The sequence below is a fragment of the Geotrypetes seraphini genome, chromosome 11, assembly GCF_902459505.1.
Source record: "Geotrypetes seraphini chromosome 11, aGeoSer1.1, whole genome shotgun sequence".
NCBI classification, from domain to species: Eukaryota; Metazoa; Chordata; class Amphibia; order Gymnophiona; family Dermophiidae; genus Geotrypetes; species Geotrypetes seraphini.
The window spans coordinates 57,693,446-57,716,279 of record NC_047094.1 but is presented as its reverse complement, the minus strand read 5'-3'; the positions used below and the strand labels follow the sequence as shown (position 1 = coordinate 57,716,279).

General features: G+C 45.6%; 1 protein-coding gene across 4 annotated transcripts in view; it reads left to right on the top strand.

Moving 5' to 3' along the window:
• The first annotated feature begins 2,994 nt into the window (after positions 1-2,994).
• Positions 2,995-22,834, top strand: part of NLRC3 (NLR family CARD domain containing 3) — a 145,830-nt gene continuing 125,990 nt past the window's right edge. For 3 of the 4 annotated variants that reach the window (XR_004536519.1, XM_033915095.1, XM_033915093.1), the window contains exons 1-3: positions 3,018-3,058; positions 3,631-3,847; positions 4,154-4,234. The gene's annotated coding sequence lies outside the window, so the exon portion shown is untranslated. Of the gene's footprint in view, positions 3,059-3,630; positions 3,848-4,153; positions 4,235-22,834 lie in introns of all 4 variants that reach the window. The other variant, XM_033915094.1, reaches the window with a different exon arrangement.

The following is a 22,834-nucleotide window of genomic DNA, read 5'->3' as shown; positions in this document are numbered from 1 at the left end:
GTAAAATTATTTTACATAATATACTTAATAACTTTTAAAATCCTTGTGTGTTTTTCATCCCTCCCTCACCAACTTCCACCCATCTCAAGCACATTCTTTGATTAATAGACTACCTCCAATAAGACAATAATAGGATGAAACTTTTTCACAGTATTTAAAAAGGGAGTAAACCTGATTAATACATAGATTAATTGTAGTCCTCTTGTAAGTCATTAACCAACAAAATATACACCATTCCCTCAAAATATTGGAATGCAGACAGCAGTCCAGCAACAAGATGGGGCTATCCAGTTTTTGGGGGGCTCACCATAACCTATAAAGGAGTTCTGGTGAGATGTTTATCTAGAATCCTTTATGTTAAGATCACAGTAGTGCCCCACTGCTCTGTTGCCATGTCTGGGTGGTCAGTCCATTACAGGACTGGCCCCTCCCACATCCAAAATGGTCTTGGTCTGGGCGTTTGGGACTTGAATTAAATTTTGATCAAAAATGTGGTATAAAGATAGACATCCTGGAGATCTGGGCTTCCCAAAGGCCTGGACCTCCAGATAGAGGATTTTTAAAAAATTATTTCTAGATGTATGATGATTTGCCTTTTGAAAACAGGCATTTTCTTACTGCCGACTTTGGACGTCTAGCACCATATGTTTAGACATATGTTATGGCTGCTGTTGTAATTCTTTGTGCAAACTGATCTGAATGTTGCTTTCCATAGGAAACTATGAGTTGTAACAGTTCTGTTTCTGTGGTGAGCAGCTGAACTATATTACAAGAGCTGAATTGGGGACTTTTTGCTATTCTCTTCCTTCCACAAAATAATTAGAATAATATACATAACAATGAGGAACTATGAAAATTGTTGCACCTTATTTGGCTCCACTAACCACTACAAAGGACAGAATTAAAAAGCTGGCCATCTGCTGACATCCTACCATGTACCTGTGAATCTGTCCCCTCTTTGACTCTGTCCAATTCATTGATCATAGCAGGATTCTTAGATTCAGAATATTAGTCTGGACAGGTCCTCCATTGTGCTTTAATTTCCTCATTATCCTCCCTAAGAGTTTAAGGCAGCAGCCTCGTGAGACTGCGGGATCTTGCGGCAGCCATTCAGCTAGCAGCTCTGCACGAGGCAGGAGAGTAGGTAGATTTCGTCTGTCCTGGTTCACTGCTGGACCACCAGGGCTTTAAAGGTAAGTCTGGGAGGCAGGAGGGAGGTGGAATGTGTCAAAGTCAACTGGGACAGGAGATAGGAGGGATCCTCCCATGGCCCGGCCCACCGCTGGACCACCAGGGTTTATGGCAGACCCAGGGGAGGCCTACAATAGGTCCAGGAGGGGGGCAGGTGGGTGCTGACCTAAATATAAACCAAGACCCCCGTTTCTGGGCCATTTTTTTTACCCCAAAATCTCAGTTTATATTTGAGTATATACAGTAGTCTGTGGCACTTGAATAAATAGTTCCTTTATGCTAGCATTACTAAGTGCTGCTCCTCAACTAGTTTCAGAAGGTATCTGACATTTAACCATTCTCTGTTGGTTCCACGCCTTTCTTCCTTCTGGTGTTTTCTCACCAGATTCTTCTGGCACATGTCCAATTAAATATCCAATATATAATTGGCTAGAACTCTTAATCTCTTGGGGAGAATGTTTGAACTGGGATAAAAATGGACTATTACAAAAAAGTTTTTTAAAATAATGGACATTAGTATGAGCCCGTCGCATACAGACGAGGAATTATGGGCTCGGGCAGTAACTTGTGTAACAGTATAAATTTTCAACAAGATTTAGCTAAGTTTCCTTCAGTGAACAATATTTTTGTATGAATTTCTCCATACTGATGTCCATTATTTTTTAAACAACTTTTTTGTAATAGTCAATTTTTATCCCGGTTCAAACATTCTCCCCGAGGGATTAAAAGTGTTAGCCAATTATATATTGGATATTAGATTGGACATTATTGGCAACAACTTTGTCCTGAGGGTTTCATTTTTGAGATATGCCCAATTAAGACATAGATCTATCTATAGTAGCTACTGTGGCATACTGCCTTAATGCAGGGATTCCACATGGGATAAGCAATTTTCATAGTAATTTCTGTGAGTAAAAATTCATTTTGTCCATTTAAATTGGTTGTCTGAAAATTGCCCAGTCTGCAGCATGTATATAGTTCCACACCACATGTACATTAACCTGCATTGTGATAGAAGTGTTTCTAGAGGGTGAGTCCCCTCTGCCCTGAGCCGGGCAGGGGAAAATATATGTGCAGTTTTGGATTTTCAAAACTATATGTATTGATTTGGTAAGGAAGAAGTACCTGCAGATAAAGCAATTAGAAATCTCTGTGCTTGCTTTTTACATTCTCATTTTTCAAATTAAAAGTACATATGTACAAACTTTGGATTTTGCTGCATAGATTGAGGGTAAAAGGTGTCTTCAGACTTTGCAAAGATAGATTTGCGGGCAGTTAGAAATCTGTGCTCTATAAACTCCAGAAATTGCTGTGTAGGCACTGATGTTTATTACCTGCATATTGGTGCCACAAAATAGATCAGCAGAAGGAAATAGGGAATTATAGGCTAGCTGGCAGAGTAGGTTGGTGTTTCTTTTGAACATCCTTCCATCCCTTTACCTCTTTAATGGCACCAATCAGAAAGCTAAGGAGCACCACAACTGCTTTTAGGCAATTAATCCACTGACTCTTTGCTCCAGCGACATTTTATTTGAATCAGGCACAAATTTATTTTTGTTGCGGTTTCATTTGATACCTTTCAAATTAGGGACCCCTGATGAAGGCGTGTTAACCGAAACACGGACCGTGTTGGGTCCTCTGGTTTGCAAAAGGTGGTGACTTTAACCGCAACTTTAATTGTTTTAATAAACTAAGCCTGCATCTTGTACCTCTGTCTGCAGTTTTTCTTTGTTTTGCTTTCATTGTTGTTTACTGCAGACCAATTGGATTTTGGTTTTGTTTGCGTTGATTTCTAAAACATTTCTGCTTTTTTTTTTTTTCCCCAGAAACTTTGCTTGAGTTCAATATGCATCTCACAGATTCTCAGGTACAGTAAATGTTGGTCCATCTAGAACAGGGGTGTCAAAGTCCCTCCTCAAGAGCCGCAATCCAGTCGGGTTTTCAGGATTTCCCCAATGAATATGCATGAGATCTATTTGCATGCACTTCTTTTATTGCATGCTAATAGATCTCATGCATATTCATTGGGGGAAATCCTGAAAACCCGACTGGATTGTGGCCCTTGAGGAGGGATTTGGACACCCCTGATCTAGAGGAAGATCGTTGACAAATGTTTTTTTTATAGCAGGACCAACAATGTGGAATGATCTCCCTTTAGAACTATATCAGATAACTTCTTTGTTCATGTTTAAAAATCAGCTACTGCAAAAACATTTTTAGCCCATTAGGCATTTACTGATTAATTGAAAGAAGTGAGTAGGCAAATGTATGACGTTATCTTGTGTTTTATGATGATGTATATTTTTAAAATTTATATATGTTCTTTTGCAACCCATTTAGATGAGTTTGATAAAGGATATCAATTTGATAGATAAATAAAATAACTTCAGGAACATTTGAAGTGCATTGGACAGCAAAATCTTTTATCTATTCTTTTAGTGAAGAAGTCGATATTGCATTCTACAGGTATCTCCAACAGGACTTCCCTATTTCAATTTGTTGTAAAGTCTCCACTCAACTACTGCTAGAACTCGTTACCTGTTGATGCTAGACTGGGTATCTCAGAAGATCTGCACCAGAAATTTGCATTTGGTCTAGCAGCTTTCAAAAATAGACAGGAAGGAAAGCAAGCAGTCTCCACACAACACAGGAAGAGGTAAGTAGAAAAGCTAAAAGAGAAAAGGCTTTTTATCTCTGCTGCAGCAAAAAGGAGCATCTTTGTTGGAGATTTCCAAGGAAAATCATGAGAATGGCAGTTTCTTTGAAAAGGATCTCCAGGATCTTCTAATTAGAAAGAGCATCTGCGACTTCTAACATAGAGCTCTGTGTGGACCAAAATTCAAGCAAACAGGAAATCCTCTTAATAGTAAAAAAAAAAATCTGAAAAGAATTAGCAGAAGAGTTGTGCTCGTTATACATGCATTTGTTCCTCTGTGAGTTTCATCATCTTTTAACTCTTTAGGACACCGTGATTTGACATTACAATGTGGCCCTGGCCCTGTCCCTTAACTGATGCCAACAAAAGAAGCTGACAAAGGTGAAGGTAGGTGTAATGAACACTGTTTTAAAAACCAGGAGTGGCATCTCCCTAAAATCATTTTTTGCCGGTTCTACCGGTTGTACTTTGTGGTGGTTGCGCTCAAGATGGAGTAGAGGGATGAAAACAAAACCAAGAACTGTTACAACTGCCCAACAAAGTAAAAGCAGTAGTATTAAGAAAAGCAAGATCTTAAATACTTTTTTGAGAGTAATTTTAGAAAGAGGTTTTTGAATGTAAATTTAAAAAAAATAAAATTTAGTTACCATATACATGCTGAAAGTGTGTGTGCTTGTGTGTTCTCCCACATAGGTATTTCTGGGGTGTAGTTTTGGCAGAGTGAAGGTAGAGTTGTGATATGTATTAATTATATAAAGGAAGCAGGTACATGGGTAGACTGCACACACACATTAATCCTATTTTCAGAGCAGGGATAAATTTGTTGATTTGAATTTGTTTGCTATTGGAATTGGTGTTGGTTTCTATTTTGGAAAGGCAAATAGGTACCTTTATGGCCTGGATGAAATGGGGTTAAAAAAGACTTCTTCCTGGAGTTTTAGCATAGCTATCCAGTTATAAAATTACATGTGAATATTAACCCCAGATGATAGCATACATGCCATGTGAATTCTGGGTGTGCATACTAAGTACGTTTCTACCTGCATGTTGTAAGGCAGGGGGGTCCTCAAATCCAGTCCTTGAGGTTCACCATTCAGTCTGATTTTCAGGATTTCCACAATGAATATAGAAATGAGATCTATTTGCATTCACTGCTTCCATTGCAAGCAAATAGATCTCATACATATTCATTGAGGAAATCCTGAAAACCAGATGAGGACTGGATTTGAAGACCCCTGTTGTAAGGACTCTCTGCTTATCATCTGTGTAAGCCACACGTACTGGCTTTTGCTCCTGAATTTAGCCTTATATTAATCATGCCTTCTGCCTCTCACCCATTCTGGACAAACATCTACATATTGTGAATAATTTTTTTATTTTTTATTTTGTGCCTGAGAATAAATTGTATATATGATGCTTTTGAACCACTGAACTACTCTGAATGTGCGTGTGTGGTGTTCCTCACTTGGCTCCACCCCTTGGCTAATGACAAGTTGTCTGAATCACACAGATAGTGGAAAGGAATAGGCCTCAGGCTTTATGCATTGTTATACAGTTCTAATGACTGGAAAGGTTTTAGTACCAAAGTACATCTCCGTTAGGCAAATGCCCAAGGTGATGCCTTGTCAATATCCAAATAAAATAATATTTTCACTACTAGCTGAAATCACATTTGCATTGGTGCACATAAGCAGAAACAGGACTCTACTGCCAAACTCACCCACCTAACTTGTAATCATATTGATAATTTTCATTGTGATAATGAGAAAGAGGGCAGGTCTGGAGCCACACAGCGGGTTAAGATAAACAGAAATAATATTTATTAAAGGTGTCGGGTAGATGGTTATGGGGAGAAAGTAAACACAAAACTAGTTCTTAGATATAAGAATGTCCTCTTATGGTCTGCTCCTGCAGAGCCATGGTAAGAAGTGACGTAGCGAGGGAGGTTGGCGCCATACCATAGTTTATAATTTATTTATTTGTATCCCGCTTTATACAAAGTGAGTTACAACCAATACATATATAATAATAATAAAAACGACAATACACACACAGTAAAATAATCACAAACAGTAAAGAAAGCACTTAAGCGACCAGCACTCAAACGTGCGCCTCCTACTCTTCCCCACCACTTAAGTGCCCCCCCGCGTACCTCTTTAAATGTTTGCTGGCTCGAGGAGCATCTTCCACCTGCTGCTTGCGCCGGCCTTGGCTCCCTTCTGATGTCACATTCTGGTCCTGGTCTACCCCCCCTTACTATACCAGTGATAGTATGAGCTACTCTCTCTCTCAGCAAGGCAGTACTGTCTGCTTGGCTCTAGTCTCTGGAACATCAGAGTTATCAGTATAGTCTTTCGCAAACAACATAGGTTGACCAGTATCTGACTGGGTCAAAGATATAAGTCTGCAAGGTCCCAAGTTGAACTTGGCCTACCTGACTCTCACAGTTGCAGTTTACACATATGTGGTGGAGGCAAATACAGTTGGGCATTGCTGCTTCCCTCAGGACCTCCTTAATTTAGCTGTGCTCTGACCTTATATACTTCCTGAACTATGCCTTCATGGCCAGGGGTGGCTCAAGGCAATCTGCTGCCTGAGACAAGGGATGAGCTAGTACCCCCTCCCCGCCCCGAGCATCCAAAATGAGGGTGGGGCAAGGGCTGCCCCAACTATTAGGCAAGACTGGCCAGCTGCCTATGTCAACAGCTTCTTAGAGATTAGTAGCTTCAATAACACAGTAAATGACACCAGAGCCTCGCGCACCACTCCTTTTAGGCCCAAGTCACCCATGTTTAAAGCAAGACAATAGATCCTGCCAGACAAACTCAAAGAACCATGTTTCTTGCCTGCTTTTCTGCAAAAACACAAAGGAGATATATGATGCTCAAACAACAAGGAGCAAAATGAGAAAGAAAGCAAAAGAAAAACTCAGTTTAACATACCAAATTAGTTATATGGGAGCTCAAATTCTACTTCCCCACAATGCGCAGATCAGAACTAGAACATTTCATGGAAGTCGCCATACAAAAAAAAAAAAAAATTCCTGATTTACTTATCTGAGCAATAGCAACACAAAGCTCTCCACTACCAGGCACATTGTTAAACACAGGGGCTCCATATTTTGTACCAAATACAGTACAAAGACATCTGCAATGAATATTGCCCAAAGCTAACATATTTCAATTAATAAATTCCAAATAAAACACTTTATTATACCTTTGTTTTCTGTACGATTTCATGTTCTATTATGTTGGTTCCAGTTACTTGTCTGCTTTCCTGTCTTTCTTATGTTTCTAGTGGCTGTTGTCTCTTTTTCAATTCTCCTCTCTCCTCCTGCCTTGTTCCTCAATATACAGTATCTGTCTCTGACATATACTGACTTTTCCTTTTTAGCTCTGTCATTCCTCTTTTGTTTTCTTTTTTTTTTTGCCCCTGTCCGCTCAAATTTCAACCTATTTCTTTCTACTTTTCACCTACCTATCAACTTTCCATGTCTTTCTCTCACCTCCTAGCTCTCCCAATTCCCATCTTGCCCCTTCCCCAGCCTCCTATTCCCATTTATCTTTCACCTATTACCACATGTCTATCCTCTGTACTGGTGCTGCCCAATTCAGGGAAAAAAATGTTGATTCAATTTGATTCGCTCTCAATGACACAGCTTTGTAAGATTAAACATTTTATTTAACCAAGGCAATATCATATCACAGATAGGAATTTCCAATCTATAACATAGTGTCTATGCGGCTTACATATTGGTCTGACCCAGTATGGCTGTTCTTATGTTCTTATCTTTCTCTTTTCTACTTCTTATCCACTCAAATGTAACTCTTGCTTTATTCCTTTCACTTTTAATCTAATCAACTTTATCCCCTTGCTTCACATTTCTCATCTTCCTATTCCCTTTTTATCTGCTCCCCATTAACACATTTCTACTCTCTGTACTGTACTCATTATTCTCCTCTCACTCATCTCCTTCACAACTCTCTCACGTGGATCCACCATTTTTAGCATCACCCTCCTTGTCCTTTACTCCACCCTTGTAACCCAGAATTTCCTTTCTTTCTTTCCCCCACATGTCCAGCATCTATCCTTTCTGCCCTTCTACCTCCTCCTCCCAAGTTTGACATTTCTCCCTCCCTCCCTGTCCTGAGTCCATATCCTTTGCACCTTTCCCTGCCTATCTCTCCTCCCCCTGCTATCTCTGAGTTGTTCATATCTCCCTTTCTCCCAATTTTACCCTCCTCCACCAATTCCATCTCTCCCTCTCCCTTTCACGCACTCTACCATATCTCCCTGATCCCCTTTCCCTTTTGCCACCTTTCCCTCCCCAAGTCCATCTCTCTCTATCCCCCTTTTACCCCTTCTGCCATCTCTCCCTGTCCCTCTTCTATCCTCTCTGTCCTCCTTGCCCATCTCCCAAATCTGACATCTCTGCCTTCCTTCCTTACCCCGTCCTTGAATCTATCTTTCCCTTCTTTCCGCACATGAGTCCAACATCTCACCCTTCTCCCACTTCCTCCCCTGAGTCCAATATCTTCAGGCAGCACTCTTGAGGGAGCGGCATCTTGCTGAGGTCTCTCTGTCACTCCTCTTCCCAGTATCTAAACCTTTCACCCTTTTCCCCCAATTGGCATTTTTCCTTAGCTCTCCCCATCTACCAATTCAAGGAGCTACCCTGCCACCGCTCCTGGCATCTTCTCTCCACTATGCCTGCCCCAGCAGAAACAGGAAGTTGTCAGAGAGGGTGGGCCAGCAGCAAGGTAGCTCCAGGAATCGCTACCGTCGCCTGTCAACTTTTATAGCACATTTAAGGTAAATGTGGAGAGGGAGGGGGGAAGGATAAAAGGGTTAGACGCTGGGAAGGGGAGCAGCAGAGAGAGCGCAGAAAGATTCCGCTCCCTCATGAGTACCACCTCAGTTGGCCTCATAAGGCCGCTCCTGCTCCTGGCACTTCTCCTCCCATGTGACTTCTCCCTTTATAGGACTATGACTTTAAAGGTGGTTCTGCCACTTTGAGGGGGTGTCATTAAGGGGTTGTGATAGCATCATTTATCCCAGGACAAGCAGGCAGCATATTCTTTACGCATGGGTGACGTCACCGACGGAGCCCTCGGTACGGACCTTTTTAACTAGAAAGTTCTAGTTGGCCGCACCGCGCGTGCGCGAGTGCCTTCCCGCCCGACGGAGGAGTGCGTGGTCCCCAGTTTCTTCGTTTCCGCGGAGCGAAGAAGACGCGTGTGTTTTTCAACGGCCGTTGAACTCACTTTTTTGCCTTCCCGCTCGCAAAATTTTTTCCCATTTTCTTTTCTTTTTACCTTCGGGTTACTTTTCTTTGAATTATCAACAAAAAAAAAACAAACTTTATTTTTTCCCCTTTTTTCGACTTTGCCCCGGCGGGGCCTGTTGCCATTATACAGGCCTCGGGGTTCGATTTTGCGGAGGCTGTTTTTCCCTTCATGCCCCCGCAAGCCGGTTTTAAGAAGTGCCAGCGGTGTGCACGCCCGATCTCCCTCACTGACCCACACAATTGGTGTTTGCAGTGTTTGGGTCCGGAGCATCGGGCGGACTCCTGCACCCGCTGTGCCACTCTTAAAAAGCGAACACTCAAGAATCGTCAAATCCAACAAAACCTTTTGTTCGGCACCGGGTCGACGATGGACTCCTCGGCATCGACAGCGGTACCATCAAAATCGACACCGCCTACTTCGACACCGCCCGACCCGACATCGGCGCCGCTGGCGCCAGGTAAGCCGGCTAAGAAGCCTCCCTCTTCCCTCGAGCGTCCACCAGCCACAGTGGCGGCACCGACCTTGCCGGCTTCGCGCCGACCCCGATAACGCTCCGCCCCGATTTCGGTGAGTGCCTCGTCGTCGGCCTCCTCATCACCGGGGCGTGGAGCGGCACCTAAGGAACCGAAACAAAAGAAAGCGGTTCCGGTGCCACCCCTGGATGACTGCATTGCGGCCATCCTCCAATCTCAACTACAGGCGCAGCTGCAGCATCAACTCCAGCACCTGTTGCCTACTATCCTGGCACCGCTCCTTTCGGTACCAGACCGGCCCGAGCCCCGTACCGAGCCACTGGTATCCACCCCATCGGTACCTATTAATACCTCCATGCCGATTCTTTCAGCTCAGCAACTTCATGCCCATCCTGTGGTTCACTCCCATACCACTACGGATCCACCTCGGGACCGGGCGGGGCACCATTCTTCCCGGGACCGGGACCGACGCCGGTCCTCTTCTCCCGGTACCGTTTCGGTGCGCTCTGGAAAATCTTTGTCCAAGACTCACCATACCGAACCTTCCACCCCGGTGTCGCGGCATGCGCACCCAGAGGTCCGGGACCCAGACTTGTGGGAAGAGTCCCCTCCCGGTACCGAGGAGGATCTCTCCTCCTCCGATGAGGATCCCTCAGCCCCCGACACCACCTCCAAACCTGAGCAATCCTCCTTCTCAAAGTTCCTCAGGGAGATGTCAGCAGCTCTATCTCTCCCTCTGGAGTCAGACTCAAAAAAATCCCAAGCCTTTCTGGAGGCTCTGGATTTTGAGCAACCTCCCAAGGAGTTTCTTAAACTACCCGTACACGACATCCTACGGGAGACCTTCTACAAAAATTGGGAGAACCCCCTTACAGTGCCTGGGGCCCCCCGCAAGTTAGATAACCTCTATAGAGTTATCCCAATTCCAGGGTTCGATAAGTCACAACTGCCCCATGAGTCTCTCCTTGTTGAATCCACCTTGAAGAAGACTCAGGGCTCCAGTGTCTATGCCTCCACCCCTCCTGGCAGAGAGGGCAAAACCATGGACAAGTTTGGCAAGAGGCTCTATCAGAATGCCATGCTGGCCAACAGGGCGAACAATTATTCCTTCCATTTTTCATTTTACATGAAACACTTGGTTCAACAGCTGTCCGCCCTCCAAAAGTATCTCCCGGAGAGGAAGGTTCCACTTTTTCAACAACAGATCTCTGGTCTCCTTCAATTGAGAAAGTTTATGGTCCGCTCGATATATGATTCCTTCGAGCTCACCTCCCGTGCCTCTGCCATGGCTGTAGCCATGCGCCGCCTGGCCTGGCTGAGAGTCTCAGATTTGGACATTAACCACCAGGATCGTCTGGCCAACGCCCCCTGTCTTGGGGATGAACTGTTTGGAGAGTCCCTGGATTCCACCACCCAGAAACTCTCTGCGCATGAAACCAGGTGGGACACCCTGATTAAACCAAAAAAGAAGGCTCCGCCTGCACGACCTTACAGGCCTCAATCCTCATATCAGCGCAGGTTCTCAGCCAGGCCACTCAATCCGCCTTCCCAACAACCTCGGCGGCCCTGGCAGCACCAACACCAGGCACAGGCTCGTTCTCAGTCCAATCAACCCAACAAGCCTCTTCCTCCTGCTAAGCCTTCTCAGCCCTTTTGACTCTTCTCTCCAGGGCATAGCCAGCCTTCCACCTTCATTGCCTCTTCCGCAACCAATCGGAGGCCGTCTCCTCATCTTCTTCAGCCGTTGGGAGGTCATTACATCGGACCAGTGGGTCCTCAACATCATCCTCCACGGCTACTCTCTCCACTTCCAGACTCTTCCACCGGACAACCCTCCCGTAGAGTCTGCTTCTCACTCCTCCCAAACTCCCCTCCTCCTGAGGGAGGTCCAATCCCTCCTTCTTCTCAATGCCATCGAAGAAGTGCCTCCGGAACAAAGGGGTCAGGGATTCTACTCCCACTACTTCCTGGTTCCCAAGAAGACAGGAGACCTCTGCCCCATTCTCGATCTCAGGGACCTCAACAAGTATCTCGTCAAGGAGAAATTCAGAATGCTCTCCCTTGCCACGCTTTACCCTCTTCTTTCTCAACACGACTGGCTATGTTCCCTGGACCTCAAGGAGGCCTACACTCACATTCCAATCCATCCGAATTCCCATCGCTACCTGCGGTTCCAGGTGCAACACCGACACTACCAATACAAAGTGCTACCCTTTGGCCTCGCTTCATCGCCCAGGGTCTTCACCAAGTGCCTTATTGTGGTAGCGGCCTTCCTCAGGTCTCATAACCTCCAGGTGTTCCCCTACTTGGACGATTGGTTGGTGAAAGCTCCTACGTCTCAACTTGTTCTACAAGCTACACATCACAACATCTCCCTCCTCCACCTCCTGGGATTCGAGATCAACTACCCCAAGTCGCACCTGCTTCCCACCCAGCGACTTCAATTCATTGGAGCAGTTCTGGACACCATTCTAATGAGGGCTTTTCTCCCCTCCGATCGTCAGCAGACCCTGCTCCACCTCTGTCGTCGGGTGCTCATGCATCACTCTATTCCTGCTCGACAGATGATGGTCCTCCTGGGTCACATGGCATCGACAGTGCATGTCCTTCCTCTGGCACGTCTCCACCTCAGAACACCTCAATGGACTCTCGCCAACCAATGGTCACAGACGACGGATCTTCTTTCTCATCCCATCTCTGTGACATCATCTCTTCAGCAATCTCTCCACTGGTGGTTGAACTCCTCAAATCTTTCCAGGGGTCTGCTTTTTCATCTACCCCCTCACTCCATGGTCATCACCACGGATGCTTCCCCCTATGCATGGGGAGCCCACCTAGGAGATCTACGCACCCAGGGACTCTGGACCCCACAGGAGCAGCAACATCACATCAATTTCCTGGAACTCAGAGCCATGTTCTACGCCCTCAAGGCTTTCCAGCATCTTCTCTGTCCCCAGGTTCTTCTCCTGTGCACAGACAATCAAGTCGCCATGTACTACATCAACAAACAAGGCGGCACCGGATCTCGCCCCCTTTGTCTAGAAGCTCTACGCATCTGGACCTGGGCCACAGCCCGCAATCTCTTCCTCAAGGCTATCTATATCCAGGGCGAACAGAACTCCCTGGCCGACAATCTCAGCCGCGTCCTTCAACCTCACGAGTGGAGGCTGGACCCTTCCACACTCCACTCCATCTTTGCTCGCTGGGGCACCCCACAGGTGGACCTCTTTGCAGCGCCTCACAACCATCAGCTGCCCCAGTTCTGTTCCAGACTCTTCTCTCCTCATCGCCTGGCCCCGGATGCCTTCCTGCTCGACTGGAGAGATCGGTTCCTGTATGCCTTCCCTCCACTTCCCCTGATGTTGCGGACCTTATCCAAACTCCGCAGGGACGGGGCTACCATGATTCTCATCGCTCCTCGGTGGCCTCGCCAACACTGGTTCTCCCTCCTGCTCCAGCTCAGCTCCAGGGAGCCCATTCTTCTTCCTGTGTTTCCTACTCTGCTTACGCAGCAGCATCAGTCGCTACTACATCCCAATCTGTCCTCGCTCCACCTGACAGCTTGGTTTCTCTCGGGCTGACCTCTCCAGAGAATCTATCTCAGCCTGTCCGTCTCATCTTGGACGCCTCCAGGAAACCGGCCACCCTCCAATGTTACCATCAGAAGTGGACCAGGTTCTCCTCTTGGTGTCTCCTGCATCATCACAATCCCACCTCATTGGCGGTGGAAACTGTACTGGACTATCTGCTCTCTCTGTCCGATGCTGGCCTCAAGTCTACCTCAATCAGAGTCCACCTCAGTGCCATCACTGCGTTTCATGAGCCTATCCTCGGAAAACCTCTCACGGCTCACCCTCTGGTTACCCGGTTCATGAGAGGCCTCTTCAATATCAAACCACCTCTGAAGCCTCCTCCTGTCGTCTGGGACCTGAATGTGGTTTTGTCAGCGCTCATGAAACCACCGTTTGAGCCTCTTGCCACAACTTCGCTCAAATTTCTTACATGGAAGGTGCTTTTCCTCATTGCTATCACCTCTGCCAGGAGGGTTAGTGAGCTGCATGCACTGGTCGCCGATCCACCATTCACTGTTTTTCACCATGACAAGGTGGTTCTGCGTACCCATCCTAAATTTCTTCCCAAGGTGGTCTCGGCTTTTCACCTCAACCAGTCCATTGTGTTGCCCGTCTTTTTCCCTAAACCCCATTCTCATCCTGGGGAACAGGCGTTGCACACGCTGGATTGTAAGCGTGCCCTTGCATACTACCTTGACCGTACCAGGGCTCACCGCTCCTCTCCTCAGTTCTTTTTGTCCTTCGACCCTAACCGTCTAGGTCGCCCCGTCTCCAAACGGACGCTTTCCAATTGGCTTGCTGCCTGTATTGCGTTCTGTTATGCTCGGGCCGGTCTCTCACTGGAAGGTGCTGTCACGGCCCACAGGGTCAGAGCTATGGCTGCCTCTGTAGCTTTCCTCCGTTCCACGCCCATCGAGGAAATCTGCAAGGCGGCCACTTGGTCCTCAGTTCACACATTCACTACTCACTACTGTCTGGATGCCTTCCCCAGACGGGATGGACACTTCGGCCAATCTGTGTTACAAAATTTATTTTCCTAATGGCCAACCATCCCCCCTCCCTCTCTGTTAGCTTGGAGGTCACCCATGCGTAAAGAATATGCTGCCTGCTTGTCCTGGGATAAAGCACAGTTACTTACCGTAACAGGTGTTATCCAGGGACAGCAGGCAGATATTCTTACGTCCCACCCACCTCCCTGGGTTGGCTTCTTAGCTGGCTTATACTAACTGGGGACCACGCACTCCTCCGTCGGGCGGGAAGGCACTCGCGCACGCGCGGTGCGGCCAACTAGAACTTTCTAGTTAAAAAGGTCCGTACCGAGGGCTCCGTCGGTGACGTCACCCATGCGTAAAGAATATCTGCCTGCTCTCCCTGGATAACACCTGTTACGGTAAGTAACTGTGCTATATACTCCCTCACATTCCATTAGACCATCAGTAAGGCTGAGTCATGCTATGTCTCAAAGCCCCAAGCTGCCCTTTGTTGATATCACTCATAGATTCCATGACTAAGACGTGTTTAATTTTAAAATAAGGAATGAAGCAACATAATCTTAGCAGATTCTGATGACAAGAAGACAAAAAGAATAGAATGGGTAGCAATTAAATCTTGAGAGAGTTAAAAAAAAAAAAAAAAGCAGCAGATAGATCCAAATTATCCTCAGATGCAAACACATTCAATCCCTCCATCTGTTCCGATTCTACAGTATTCCTCAAAATAGCAATATCTTCCTAATTAGGTAATTTCAAAATATTCCTAAGGTACATTTTAAATAATTCCTTAGGAGATAACAGTTCTATATAGCTACTGCCAGCCAGTGGCGTACCTAGCATATGTGACACCCGGGGCCCATCATTTTTTGGCACCCCCCATCTGTACGAAAAACATGATTTTTAGTAACAAGCCACATGTCACACATGAATACCTAGGAAAAGGCAGCATCTTACATACTGCAGTGAGCAGCATCTTACATACTGCAGTGAGCAGTACAACATTGTAAAACTAAACAAGCCAGACTAGTACAGATCAATCCTACACCGTCAATCCTAACAGAAAACCATGTCTTTCGAACACACAGAACACAGAAAACACCTTCGCCTAGTATGGAATATGTCATCACAAACTAACCCCTCCCCCTTTTACAAAACTGTAGTGTAGATTTTAGCCACGGTGGTAACAGCTCTAACGCTTATAGAATTCTGAGCATCAGAGCTGCTACCACCATGGCTGGCGCTAAAAAATGCTCCACAGTTTTGTAAAAGGGGGGATAAAATAGAAATACATAGACAAAGGTTAAATTGAACCAGCAAGAAGCTGGACTCTGCATACAATGCAACACCACAGAAACAGTGACACATGTCTCCTAAAGCAATAAATAAATAGAAAATTTTTGTTCTACCTTTGTCTTCTCTGATTTCTGTTTTCCTCATCTTCTTGTTATTCTCTTCCTTCCATCCACTGTCTTTCTTCTCTCTGCATCTTCCATTTGCTCTGTTACTGTGCCTCTCCCTTTCTCCCTCCTTCCAAATTGGTCTGGCACCCATCTTCTTCCCTCCGCTCCTCTTATAGTCTGGCATCTCTGTCTTCTTCCCTGCCAGCGTCTTCTCCCAACTCTCTCTTCCCCATTTTCCTGCAGCATCTTCTCCCCACTCTCTGTTCCTCATTTCCCTTCAGCATCTTCTTCCCACTCTGTCTTCCCCATGTGCTTTCAGCAGCCTTCTCCCCTCTCTGTTTTACCCTGTTTTCCTCTCCACCCCACCTTTTCTCCCTTTCTCCCTCTCTGCCCCTTACCTTCGTGGCGCTTTCTCCACCTCCCTGGCCCGGACAACAGGCCCTGTCTGACAAACCTCCCTGCCCTGTGGCCGGCGATGTCTAAACTGCCTTCTTACAGCAGCCGGAGCGTTGTAGTTGCATATGGCTGACGTAAAGGTCGTCTCTGATGCAACTTCGGTTGCGTCAGAGATGACCTTTACGGCAGAAACACGCAGCTTCAACGCTCTAGCTTAGGGGTGCCCACACTTTTTGGGCTTGCGAGCTACTTTTAAAATGACCAAGTGAAAATGATCTATCAACAATAAAATTTTTAAAAAAGCACAAAGCACACTATACGCTGACAAAATGTTTTTTTTTGTGTTCAATAGTTTTTATTAAAGTTTTGTAAAAAAATAACAAGAAGCAAAACAACAGAAAACAGGTGTACCATGATACAGAACTAACACAGCGTCATACAATGATCAGCAATTATCACAGGGAATAGTAAGTATGCAGAGCAAAGGTTCTAACACATGTCTAGAATAGGAGCCCATATCTTGTTAAAGGTAGACAAGGAATTTGATTTCTCAGCAGCTACTTTTTCAAACTTCGCATAGAGACATACCAGATTCCACCAGAAGGATATATTAAGAGATGCAGAGTCTTTCCAATTAGACAATATAGATTTGTGGGCTAACTGCAACAGACTAGACAGTAGTTTAGTCTGGTATGTATCCAGTACATCAGGCATGGCATGAGCACCAAATATCACCACAGCATAAGAATGAGAAGATGTAATAGGTAAGTATTCACATATGTGCGCCCACACATTGGACCAGAACTCAAGTACATTTGGACAATGGTAAAACATGTGAGCAAAAGTACCAACCCCTACAACACATGACCAACATTTATTAGACAACTTATTGCCAGTTAAAGAGAGCTTATGAGGGGTCCAGTAGGCCTTATGAAGAAGAAAGAACATTTGTTGAGCTATGGCAGAAGACCTAAGAGATCTTCTTGTGGAGATCCAGATCAGTTTCCAAGTGTTGGGGGTGAAAGATGTATCAGCGAACTCCTCCCAAGCAGTTTGAAGAGTCGTGCATGCAGGGAATTTCTCATCTCGTAGGATCCGGTACCAGGAAGATGCTTCTTTCCTAGCCCCACTATATTGTAAACACCAAGGCAAGATAGAAGGAGTCAGCTGAGATTTTGGATGTTTTTTCAAACATGCCGTCAAACAGTGGCAAAGCTGAAGCCAACAAAAGCTGTGAGATACCGGTAGATGATACTTAGAAGCAAGTTGAGAAAATGACATCGGTTTGGAGTTCACCATCACATGATTAAAGGACCAGATATCCTTCTTTATCCATGACTTCCATTCCATATATTGCCCCTGGATCCTTACAAGCGGATTATTCCAGATTGAGGAAAAGGATGTCGAATTCCAAGTTACATCAGCACAATTATCAACCGCGCGTAGCGCAGAGCAGGTAGAAGAAAGGATTGCATTGTTGTCCACCATATGGTTAGGAGCCATGAAAGAAATATGCTTTAGATGATTCGCCGAGTGGAAATTAAGCTCCAACGAGAGCCAGGAAGGCGGATACTCAGGGGGAGAGTCAAGCATCCATTTCGAACCCTGACGAGCCAGAAACGCTAGGTGGTAATCAAGGTAGCTAGGAAAATTTACACCACCAAATTCTTTTGCGGCTTTTAGTTTCTTCAGCGCAATGCGAGGAGGTTTCTTCTGCCATAGAAATGAAACCAAGATAGATTCCAGTTTGGCATAAACCTTAGGGTCCAATAAGAATGGCAACATAGAGAGGATATAGTTGAGTTTAGGGGTCAATATCATCTTGATGGTATCGAGTCTTCCCCACCAGGACAATTTAAGGGGAGACCAGCGGTTTGTCATAGAGGAAGCAATCTGGAACAACAGTTCTGAGTTGTATTTTTGAGTATCTTCCAACGATGAACCAAAACAGACCCCAAGGTATTTTATCTTTAGATGTACCTATTTTATATCCATAACATGATTTTCGGGCTTTATTTAATTCCAATTTATAAGCAGTGATTTTTCCCCCCCTAGGTTATTTTATCTATCTCTGATTTAGTTGTTTTTTTTTTTCCACTTTCATTTCAATTTTCTGTAGTCACGCTTAAGCTCTCGATGACTGGAAGTAAACCAGGGGGCTTTTCGAGCACAATGTACTGATTTAGAAATTAAGGGAGACATATGATCAAATGTTTTTATCAGGGGGCGCTAGTGAGCGCGAGCGCGGATGGCAGCCTAGTGTTTCGGCTCCAGGGACCCGCTTAACAGAGCCTCAAATAAACATCATTTATCTCGACCGGTAACTAAATATTTCTAATTATAATCGCGGCTGAGATGTCTGTGCCCAAATCGGGGAAACGCAAGAGCGCCGAACCAGCCTCGCCGCAAAAACAAACGGCTGAGAAATCCGAGGATGTTTCATCGGCCATTTTGGCAGAGCTCCGTAGTATTAGAGAGCTCCTCTCCGAAACTAAACAAGATGTCTCTGATATTAAAGAAGACCTCACAAATTTAAAAGGCGAGTTCTCAAAGGTTCTCTCTCGTGTTGAGATTTTAGAAACGAAATCAGCCGCGGCTGAAGAATCGTTAAGATTGCTACGTCGGCAGTCAGCACGTGTTCCTTTGCTGGAACGTGCCCTGGAGGATGCTGAAAATAAAGCCAGAAAAAATGGCTTTCGCTTGCTTGGGCTGGCCGAAGGACGGGAGGCGTGCGACACCACAGAGTTCTTGGGAGCCTTACTACCGCAGCTCCTGAAAATCACTGACACGCAAAAGCTGGAATTTGATTCTGCCTATCGTGTACCTAATCAGCGTCACCAATCATCCAGATTCCCCAGGCCGCTCGTTGTCACCATGCTGCGCCACAGCCAAACCATGCTTATAATGCAGCACGCTAAAACTCATGGCCCGATTATATTTGAAGGCTCCAAATTACTGTTTGTTCCAGATTTAGCAAAGGAGACTGCAAAACGCCGTAAGCAATTCCTTGCTTACAGACCCAAACTGAAGGAAATAGGAGCAAAATTTGGAGTCTTATTTCCAGCACGCATGAGGGTCACATATAATAATAAAACCACTGACTACACTGATCCTGCCACTTTGGCTGAGTTCCTTGAATCTGTTCAGCCATCCTCCATTGACAAGACTTGAAATATAGAGCTGTTGTGTTGTTTTCTTACCTTTCAATTGGCCTTGTAACCGATTGTGCCTTTCTTGCTCTGTTCTCTTCTGGTATTATATAATGATGTTTACTAATTACTGCTTGTTGCACGGTTGTGGAGCTGGTTTGCTGGTCTGCCTGTGCTTCTCACTAACCCATAGGCTATGTTAGCTTTTTTGCTAACTTCTTACACTGATACAGAACGTGACCAGGTTTATATTCTATCTTCACAGGGTTTTATCCTTGATGTTTTCTGCCACAGCATAGGTACCTTTGCTGTTATATGCTCTTTCTCTGCAATGCTTGTTGAATTGTATTCTGCTCTTCCATGTCTATGAAATGTTTGTCTCTTAATGTTAAGGGTCTTAACAACTCGATAAAAAAAACCAAGATTCTGAGATTTGTTGAGAAATTTTCACATGATATCATTCTATTGCAGGAAACTCACCTCTCTGCAACTGACTCTGCTAAAATGGTACTGAAGGGATTTTATCCAGTATTGTTCTCTGCTGCACCTCACAAAAAAGGGGGGGTAGCTACCTTTGTGCGGAGACGCTCTGATTTTGTTCTTGTCTCTCACTCCAGTGATATTGGGGGCAGATGGCTGGCAGTTCATATGTCTATCAATGGCCTCCCGATAAGTATTGTCAATATATACGCACCTAATGTGGACCATCCACCTTTTTTTGATGAAGTTGCCGATATGATTGCTACTGCTTGTGGTTCACATTACATTCTGGGCGGCGACTTCAATATGATTTTGAACCCTCTTGTTGATAGGAAATCGTCTGTCCCCTATCGTAAGTCAAGATCATGGTTTAAGCTGCACGACATGATGGAACAACTGAAGCTAGGTGACCCTTGGAGAACCCTGCATTCTAATGATCTGGACTACACGTTTCACTCTGCTCCACACGCCTCCTACTCACGCATTGATTTTTTCTTAATCAGCTATAACCTGATGGCTAAAGTGGACTCTGCGGACATAGGAGAGATAGCAGTGTCAGATCATGCTCCGATCTTCCTGTCTTTCGATAATATCGGTGCCAGACTTAATAGGAGTGTTTGGCGCTTCAACTCCTGCTTGCTGTCTGATGAACTATTCGTCCCTGCCTTGCAAAGCCGTATTAAGGAATTTATTTAGCTTAACCCAGTGGAAGACACGGACTGGAACATCACCTGGGACTGTTTCAAGGCCTTTGTCAGAGGTCTGATTATATCATACACTGCGGTCAAAAAGAAGAAACTTCAGGAACAAGAATCCATTCTTCAGAAAAAAGTACGTGATACTGCTGAACTTCATAAATCCCATCCACAGGATCAAGCCTCTCTAAATTCTTTAAGAGCAGCGAGATTTGAGTACAATCTTCTACTCAGTTCTTCTGCTGCGAAAGAAGTATTCATGAAATCGGCTTACTACTATGCCAACATCAATAAATGTGGTCATCAGTTGGCTGAGTATGTGAAAATTAAATCGGAACGTACCATGATTCCGGCCATACGTGATGATGCCGGATCATTGTGGATAAACAACACTGATATATGCGCTCAGTTCCACCACTACTACACGGAACTCTACTCCTCCGAGGAACCTGATATATCCTCCATTGGACCTTTCTTGGATGCGCTGCCACACAACACCTTGTCCGATGCGCAAAATACTGACCTCACGTCCCCGCTAACTGTTGATCATATCCGTACAGCTTTGCTCTCTATGGCCAAGAAGAAGGCTCCAGGGCCAGATGGCCTCACGATTGAATTCTACCTTGCCTTCCAGGATTTGCTCATTCCCATACTACTACAATTCTTTACTCATCTGATCGATACTGGCTTAATACATGGCTCATTCACTGAAGCTACGATTATCGTCTTACTGAAACAAGATAAAGATCCTCTCAATGTCAAGAACTATCGTCCGCTATCCTTAATCAACACGGATGCGAAGATCTTTGCAAAAATTCTGGCCATCAGACTACAATCTGTTCTTCCTTCACTCATCCATCCTGATCAAAGTGGCTTTATGTGTGGTCGCCTCTCCTCGGACAACACCAGACTATTCATGCATATCATTCTCCAGGCCTCACAATCCTCATCCCCTCTCGTTGCAGTGTCTCTTGATGCAGAGAAGGCCTTTGATCGTATAGAGTGGCCTTTTATCTTTGCAGTCCTGAAATGGTTCGGTTGCTCGGATAAGTTTGTTTCCATGGTGAAAGTTCTCTACACGAATCCTACAACCTCTATACGTATCAATGACTCCACCTCTACTGCCTTTCAGCCTACTCGAGGGACAAGACAGGGGTGTCCTTTATCTCCACTCTTGTTTAACATTGCATTGGAACCACTACTCATTGCCATCAGAGCGGATCAATCCATCCGAGGTTTCCAACACGAGGACTTTCAGGCGAAGCTGTCCGCTTATGCGGACGACGTGCTATTATATGTGGATCCCACTTCGTTGCCACGTGTGTTTCTATTATTGGAAAATTACTCTCGTGTGTCTGGTTACAAACTCAATATCTCCAAGACCGAGATATTGCCCTTAAATGGACTGGTAGATCCGGATTTACTTCATTCTCTTCGTCTGCAACCGCTGGCTCATAAACTCAAATACCTTGGGGTCTGTTTTGGTTCATCGTTGGAAGATACAAAATGTTAATTATCATTCCTATTCTGGTTTTTTTTCAAAGAGGTCAAGGCAGATGACTCTATGCACTGTCACCCCCTTGAAGGCCTGTCCCCCGCTTGAAGGCCTGTCCCACCCTTGAAGGCCTGCACCCCCCCGAAGGCCTGCACCCCCCCAAGGCCTGTTCCCCCCCTTGAAGGCCTGTCCCACCCCCTTGTAGGCCTGTCCCACCCCCTTGTAGACCTATCCCCCCCTTGAAGGCCTGCCTGCCCCCCCTTGAAGGCCTGTCCCTCCCCCTTGAAGGTCTGCACACATCCCCAAAGGCCTGTCCCCCCCCCCCCCTTGAAGGCCTGTCCCCCCTTGAAGGCCTTCCTGCCTGTCTGTCACCCCCCTCCTCCTTGAAAGCCTGCCTGCCTGCCCGCCCGCCCCACCCCGAAGGACCGCTCGCCCCTGGCCTCCCCGCACCACTATGAAGCAGCACTACCTTTAGGAAACAAGATCCTGGAATTGGAAACAGAAATAAGGAATGCCGACCTGGATGTGGTGGCGATATCCGAAACCTGGCTCACAGACTCCCACGGGTGGGACATGGTCATACCGGGTTACAACTTGCTTCGCCGGGACAGAGAGGGTAGGAAGGGAGGGGGTGTAGCATTATATACTAAAGATGACATTAAGGTCATGAGAATCTCAGATGTCCAGTATACTGGGGAATCCCTTTGGGTTAATTTGGCCAGAGGGAAGGACAAATGCTTGTATCTTGGCGTAATTTACAGACCCCCAAGACAACAGGATGACCTGGATATGGAAATAATCGAAGATATAGAAAATATCACTTTGCGTGGGGACACAGTATTGCTAGGTGACTTCAACATGCCTGATGTGGATTGGGTTACACTTACCTCTGCTTCCGGCAGCAGCAGGAGGCTATTAAACTCTATGAAAGGAGCAAGCCTCAGGCAACTGGTGTTGGAACCGACAAGGGATCAGGCAATACTGGACCTGATACTTACCAATGGAGAAAGTGTCACAGAGGTCTCGGTGGGCGACACATTGACCTCC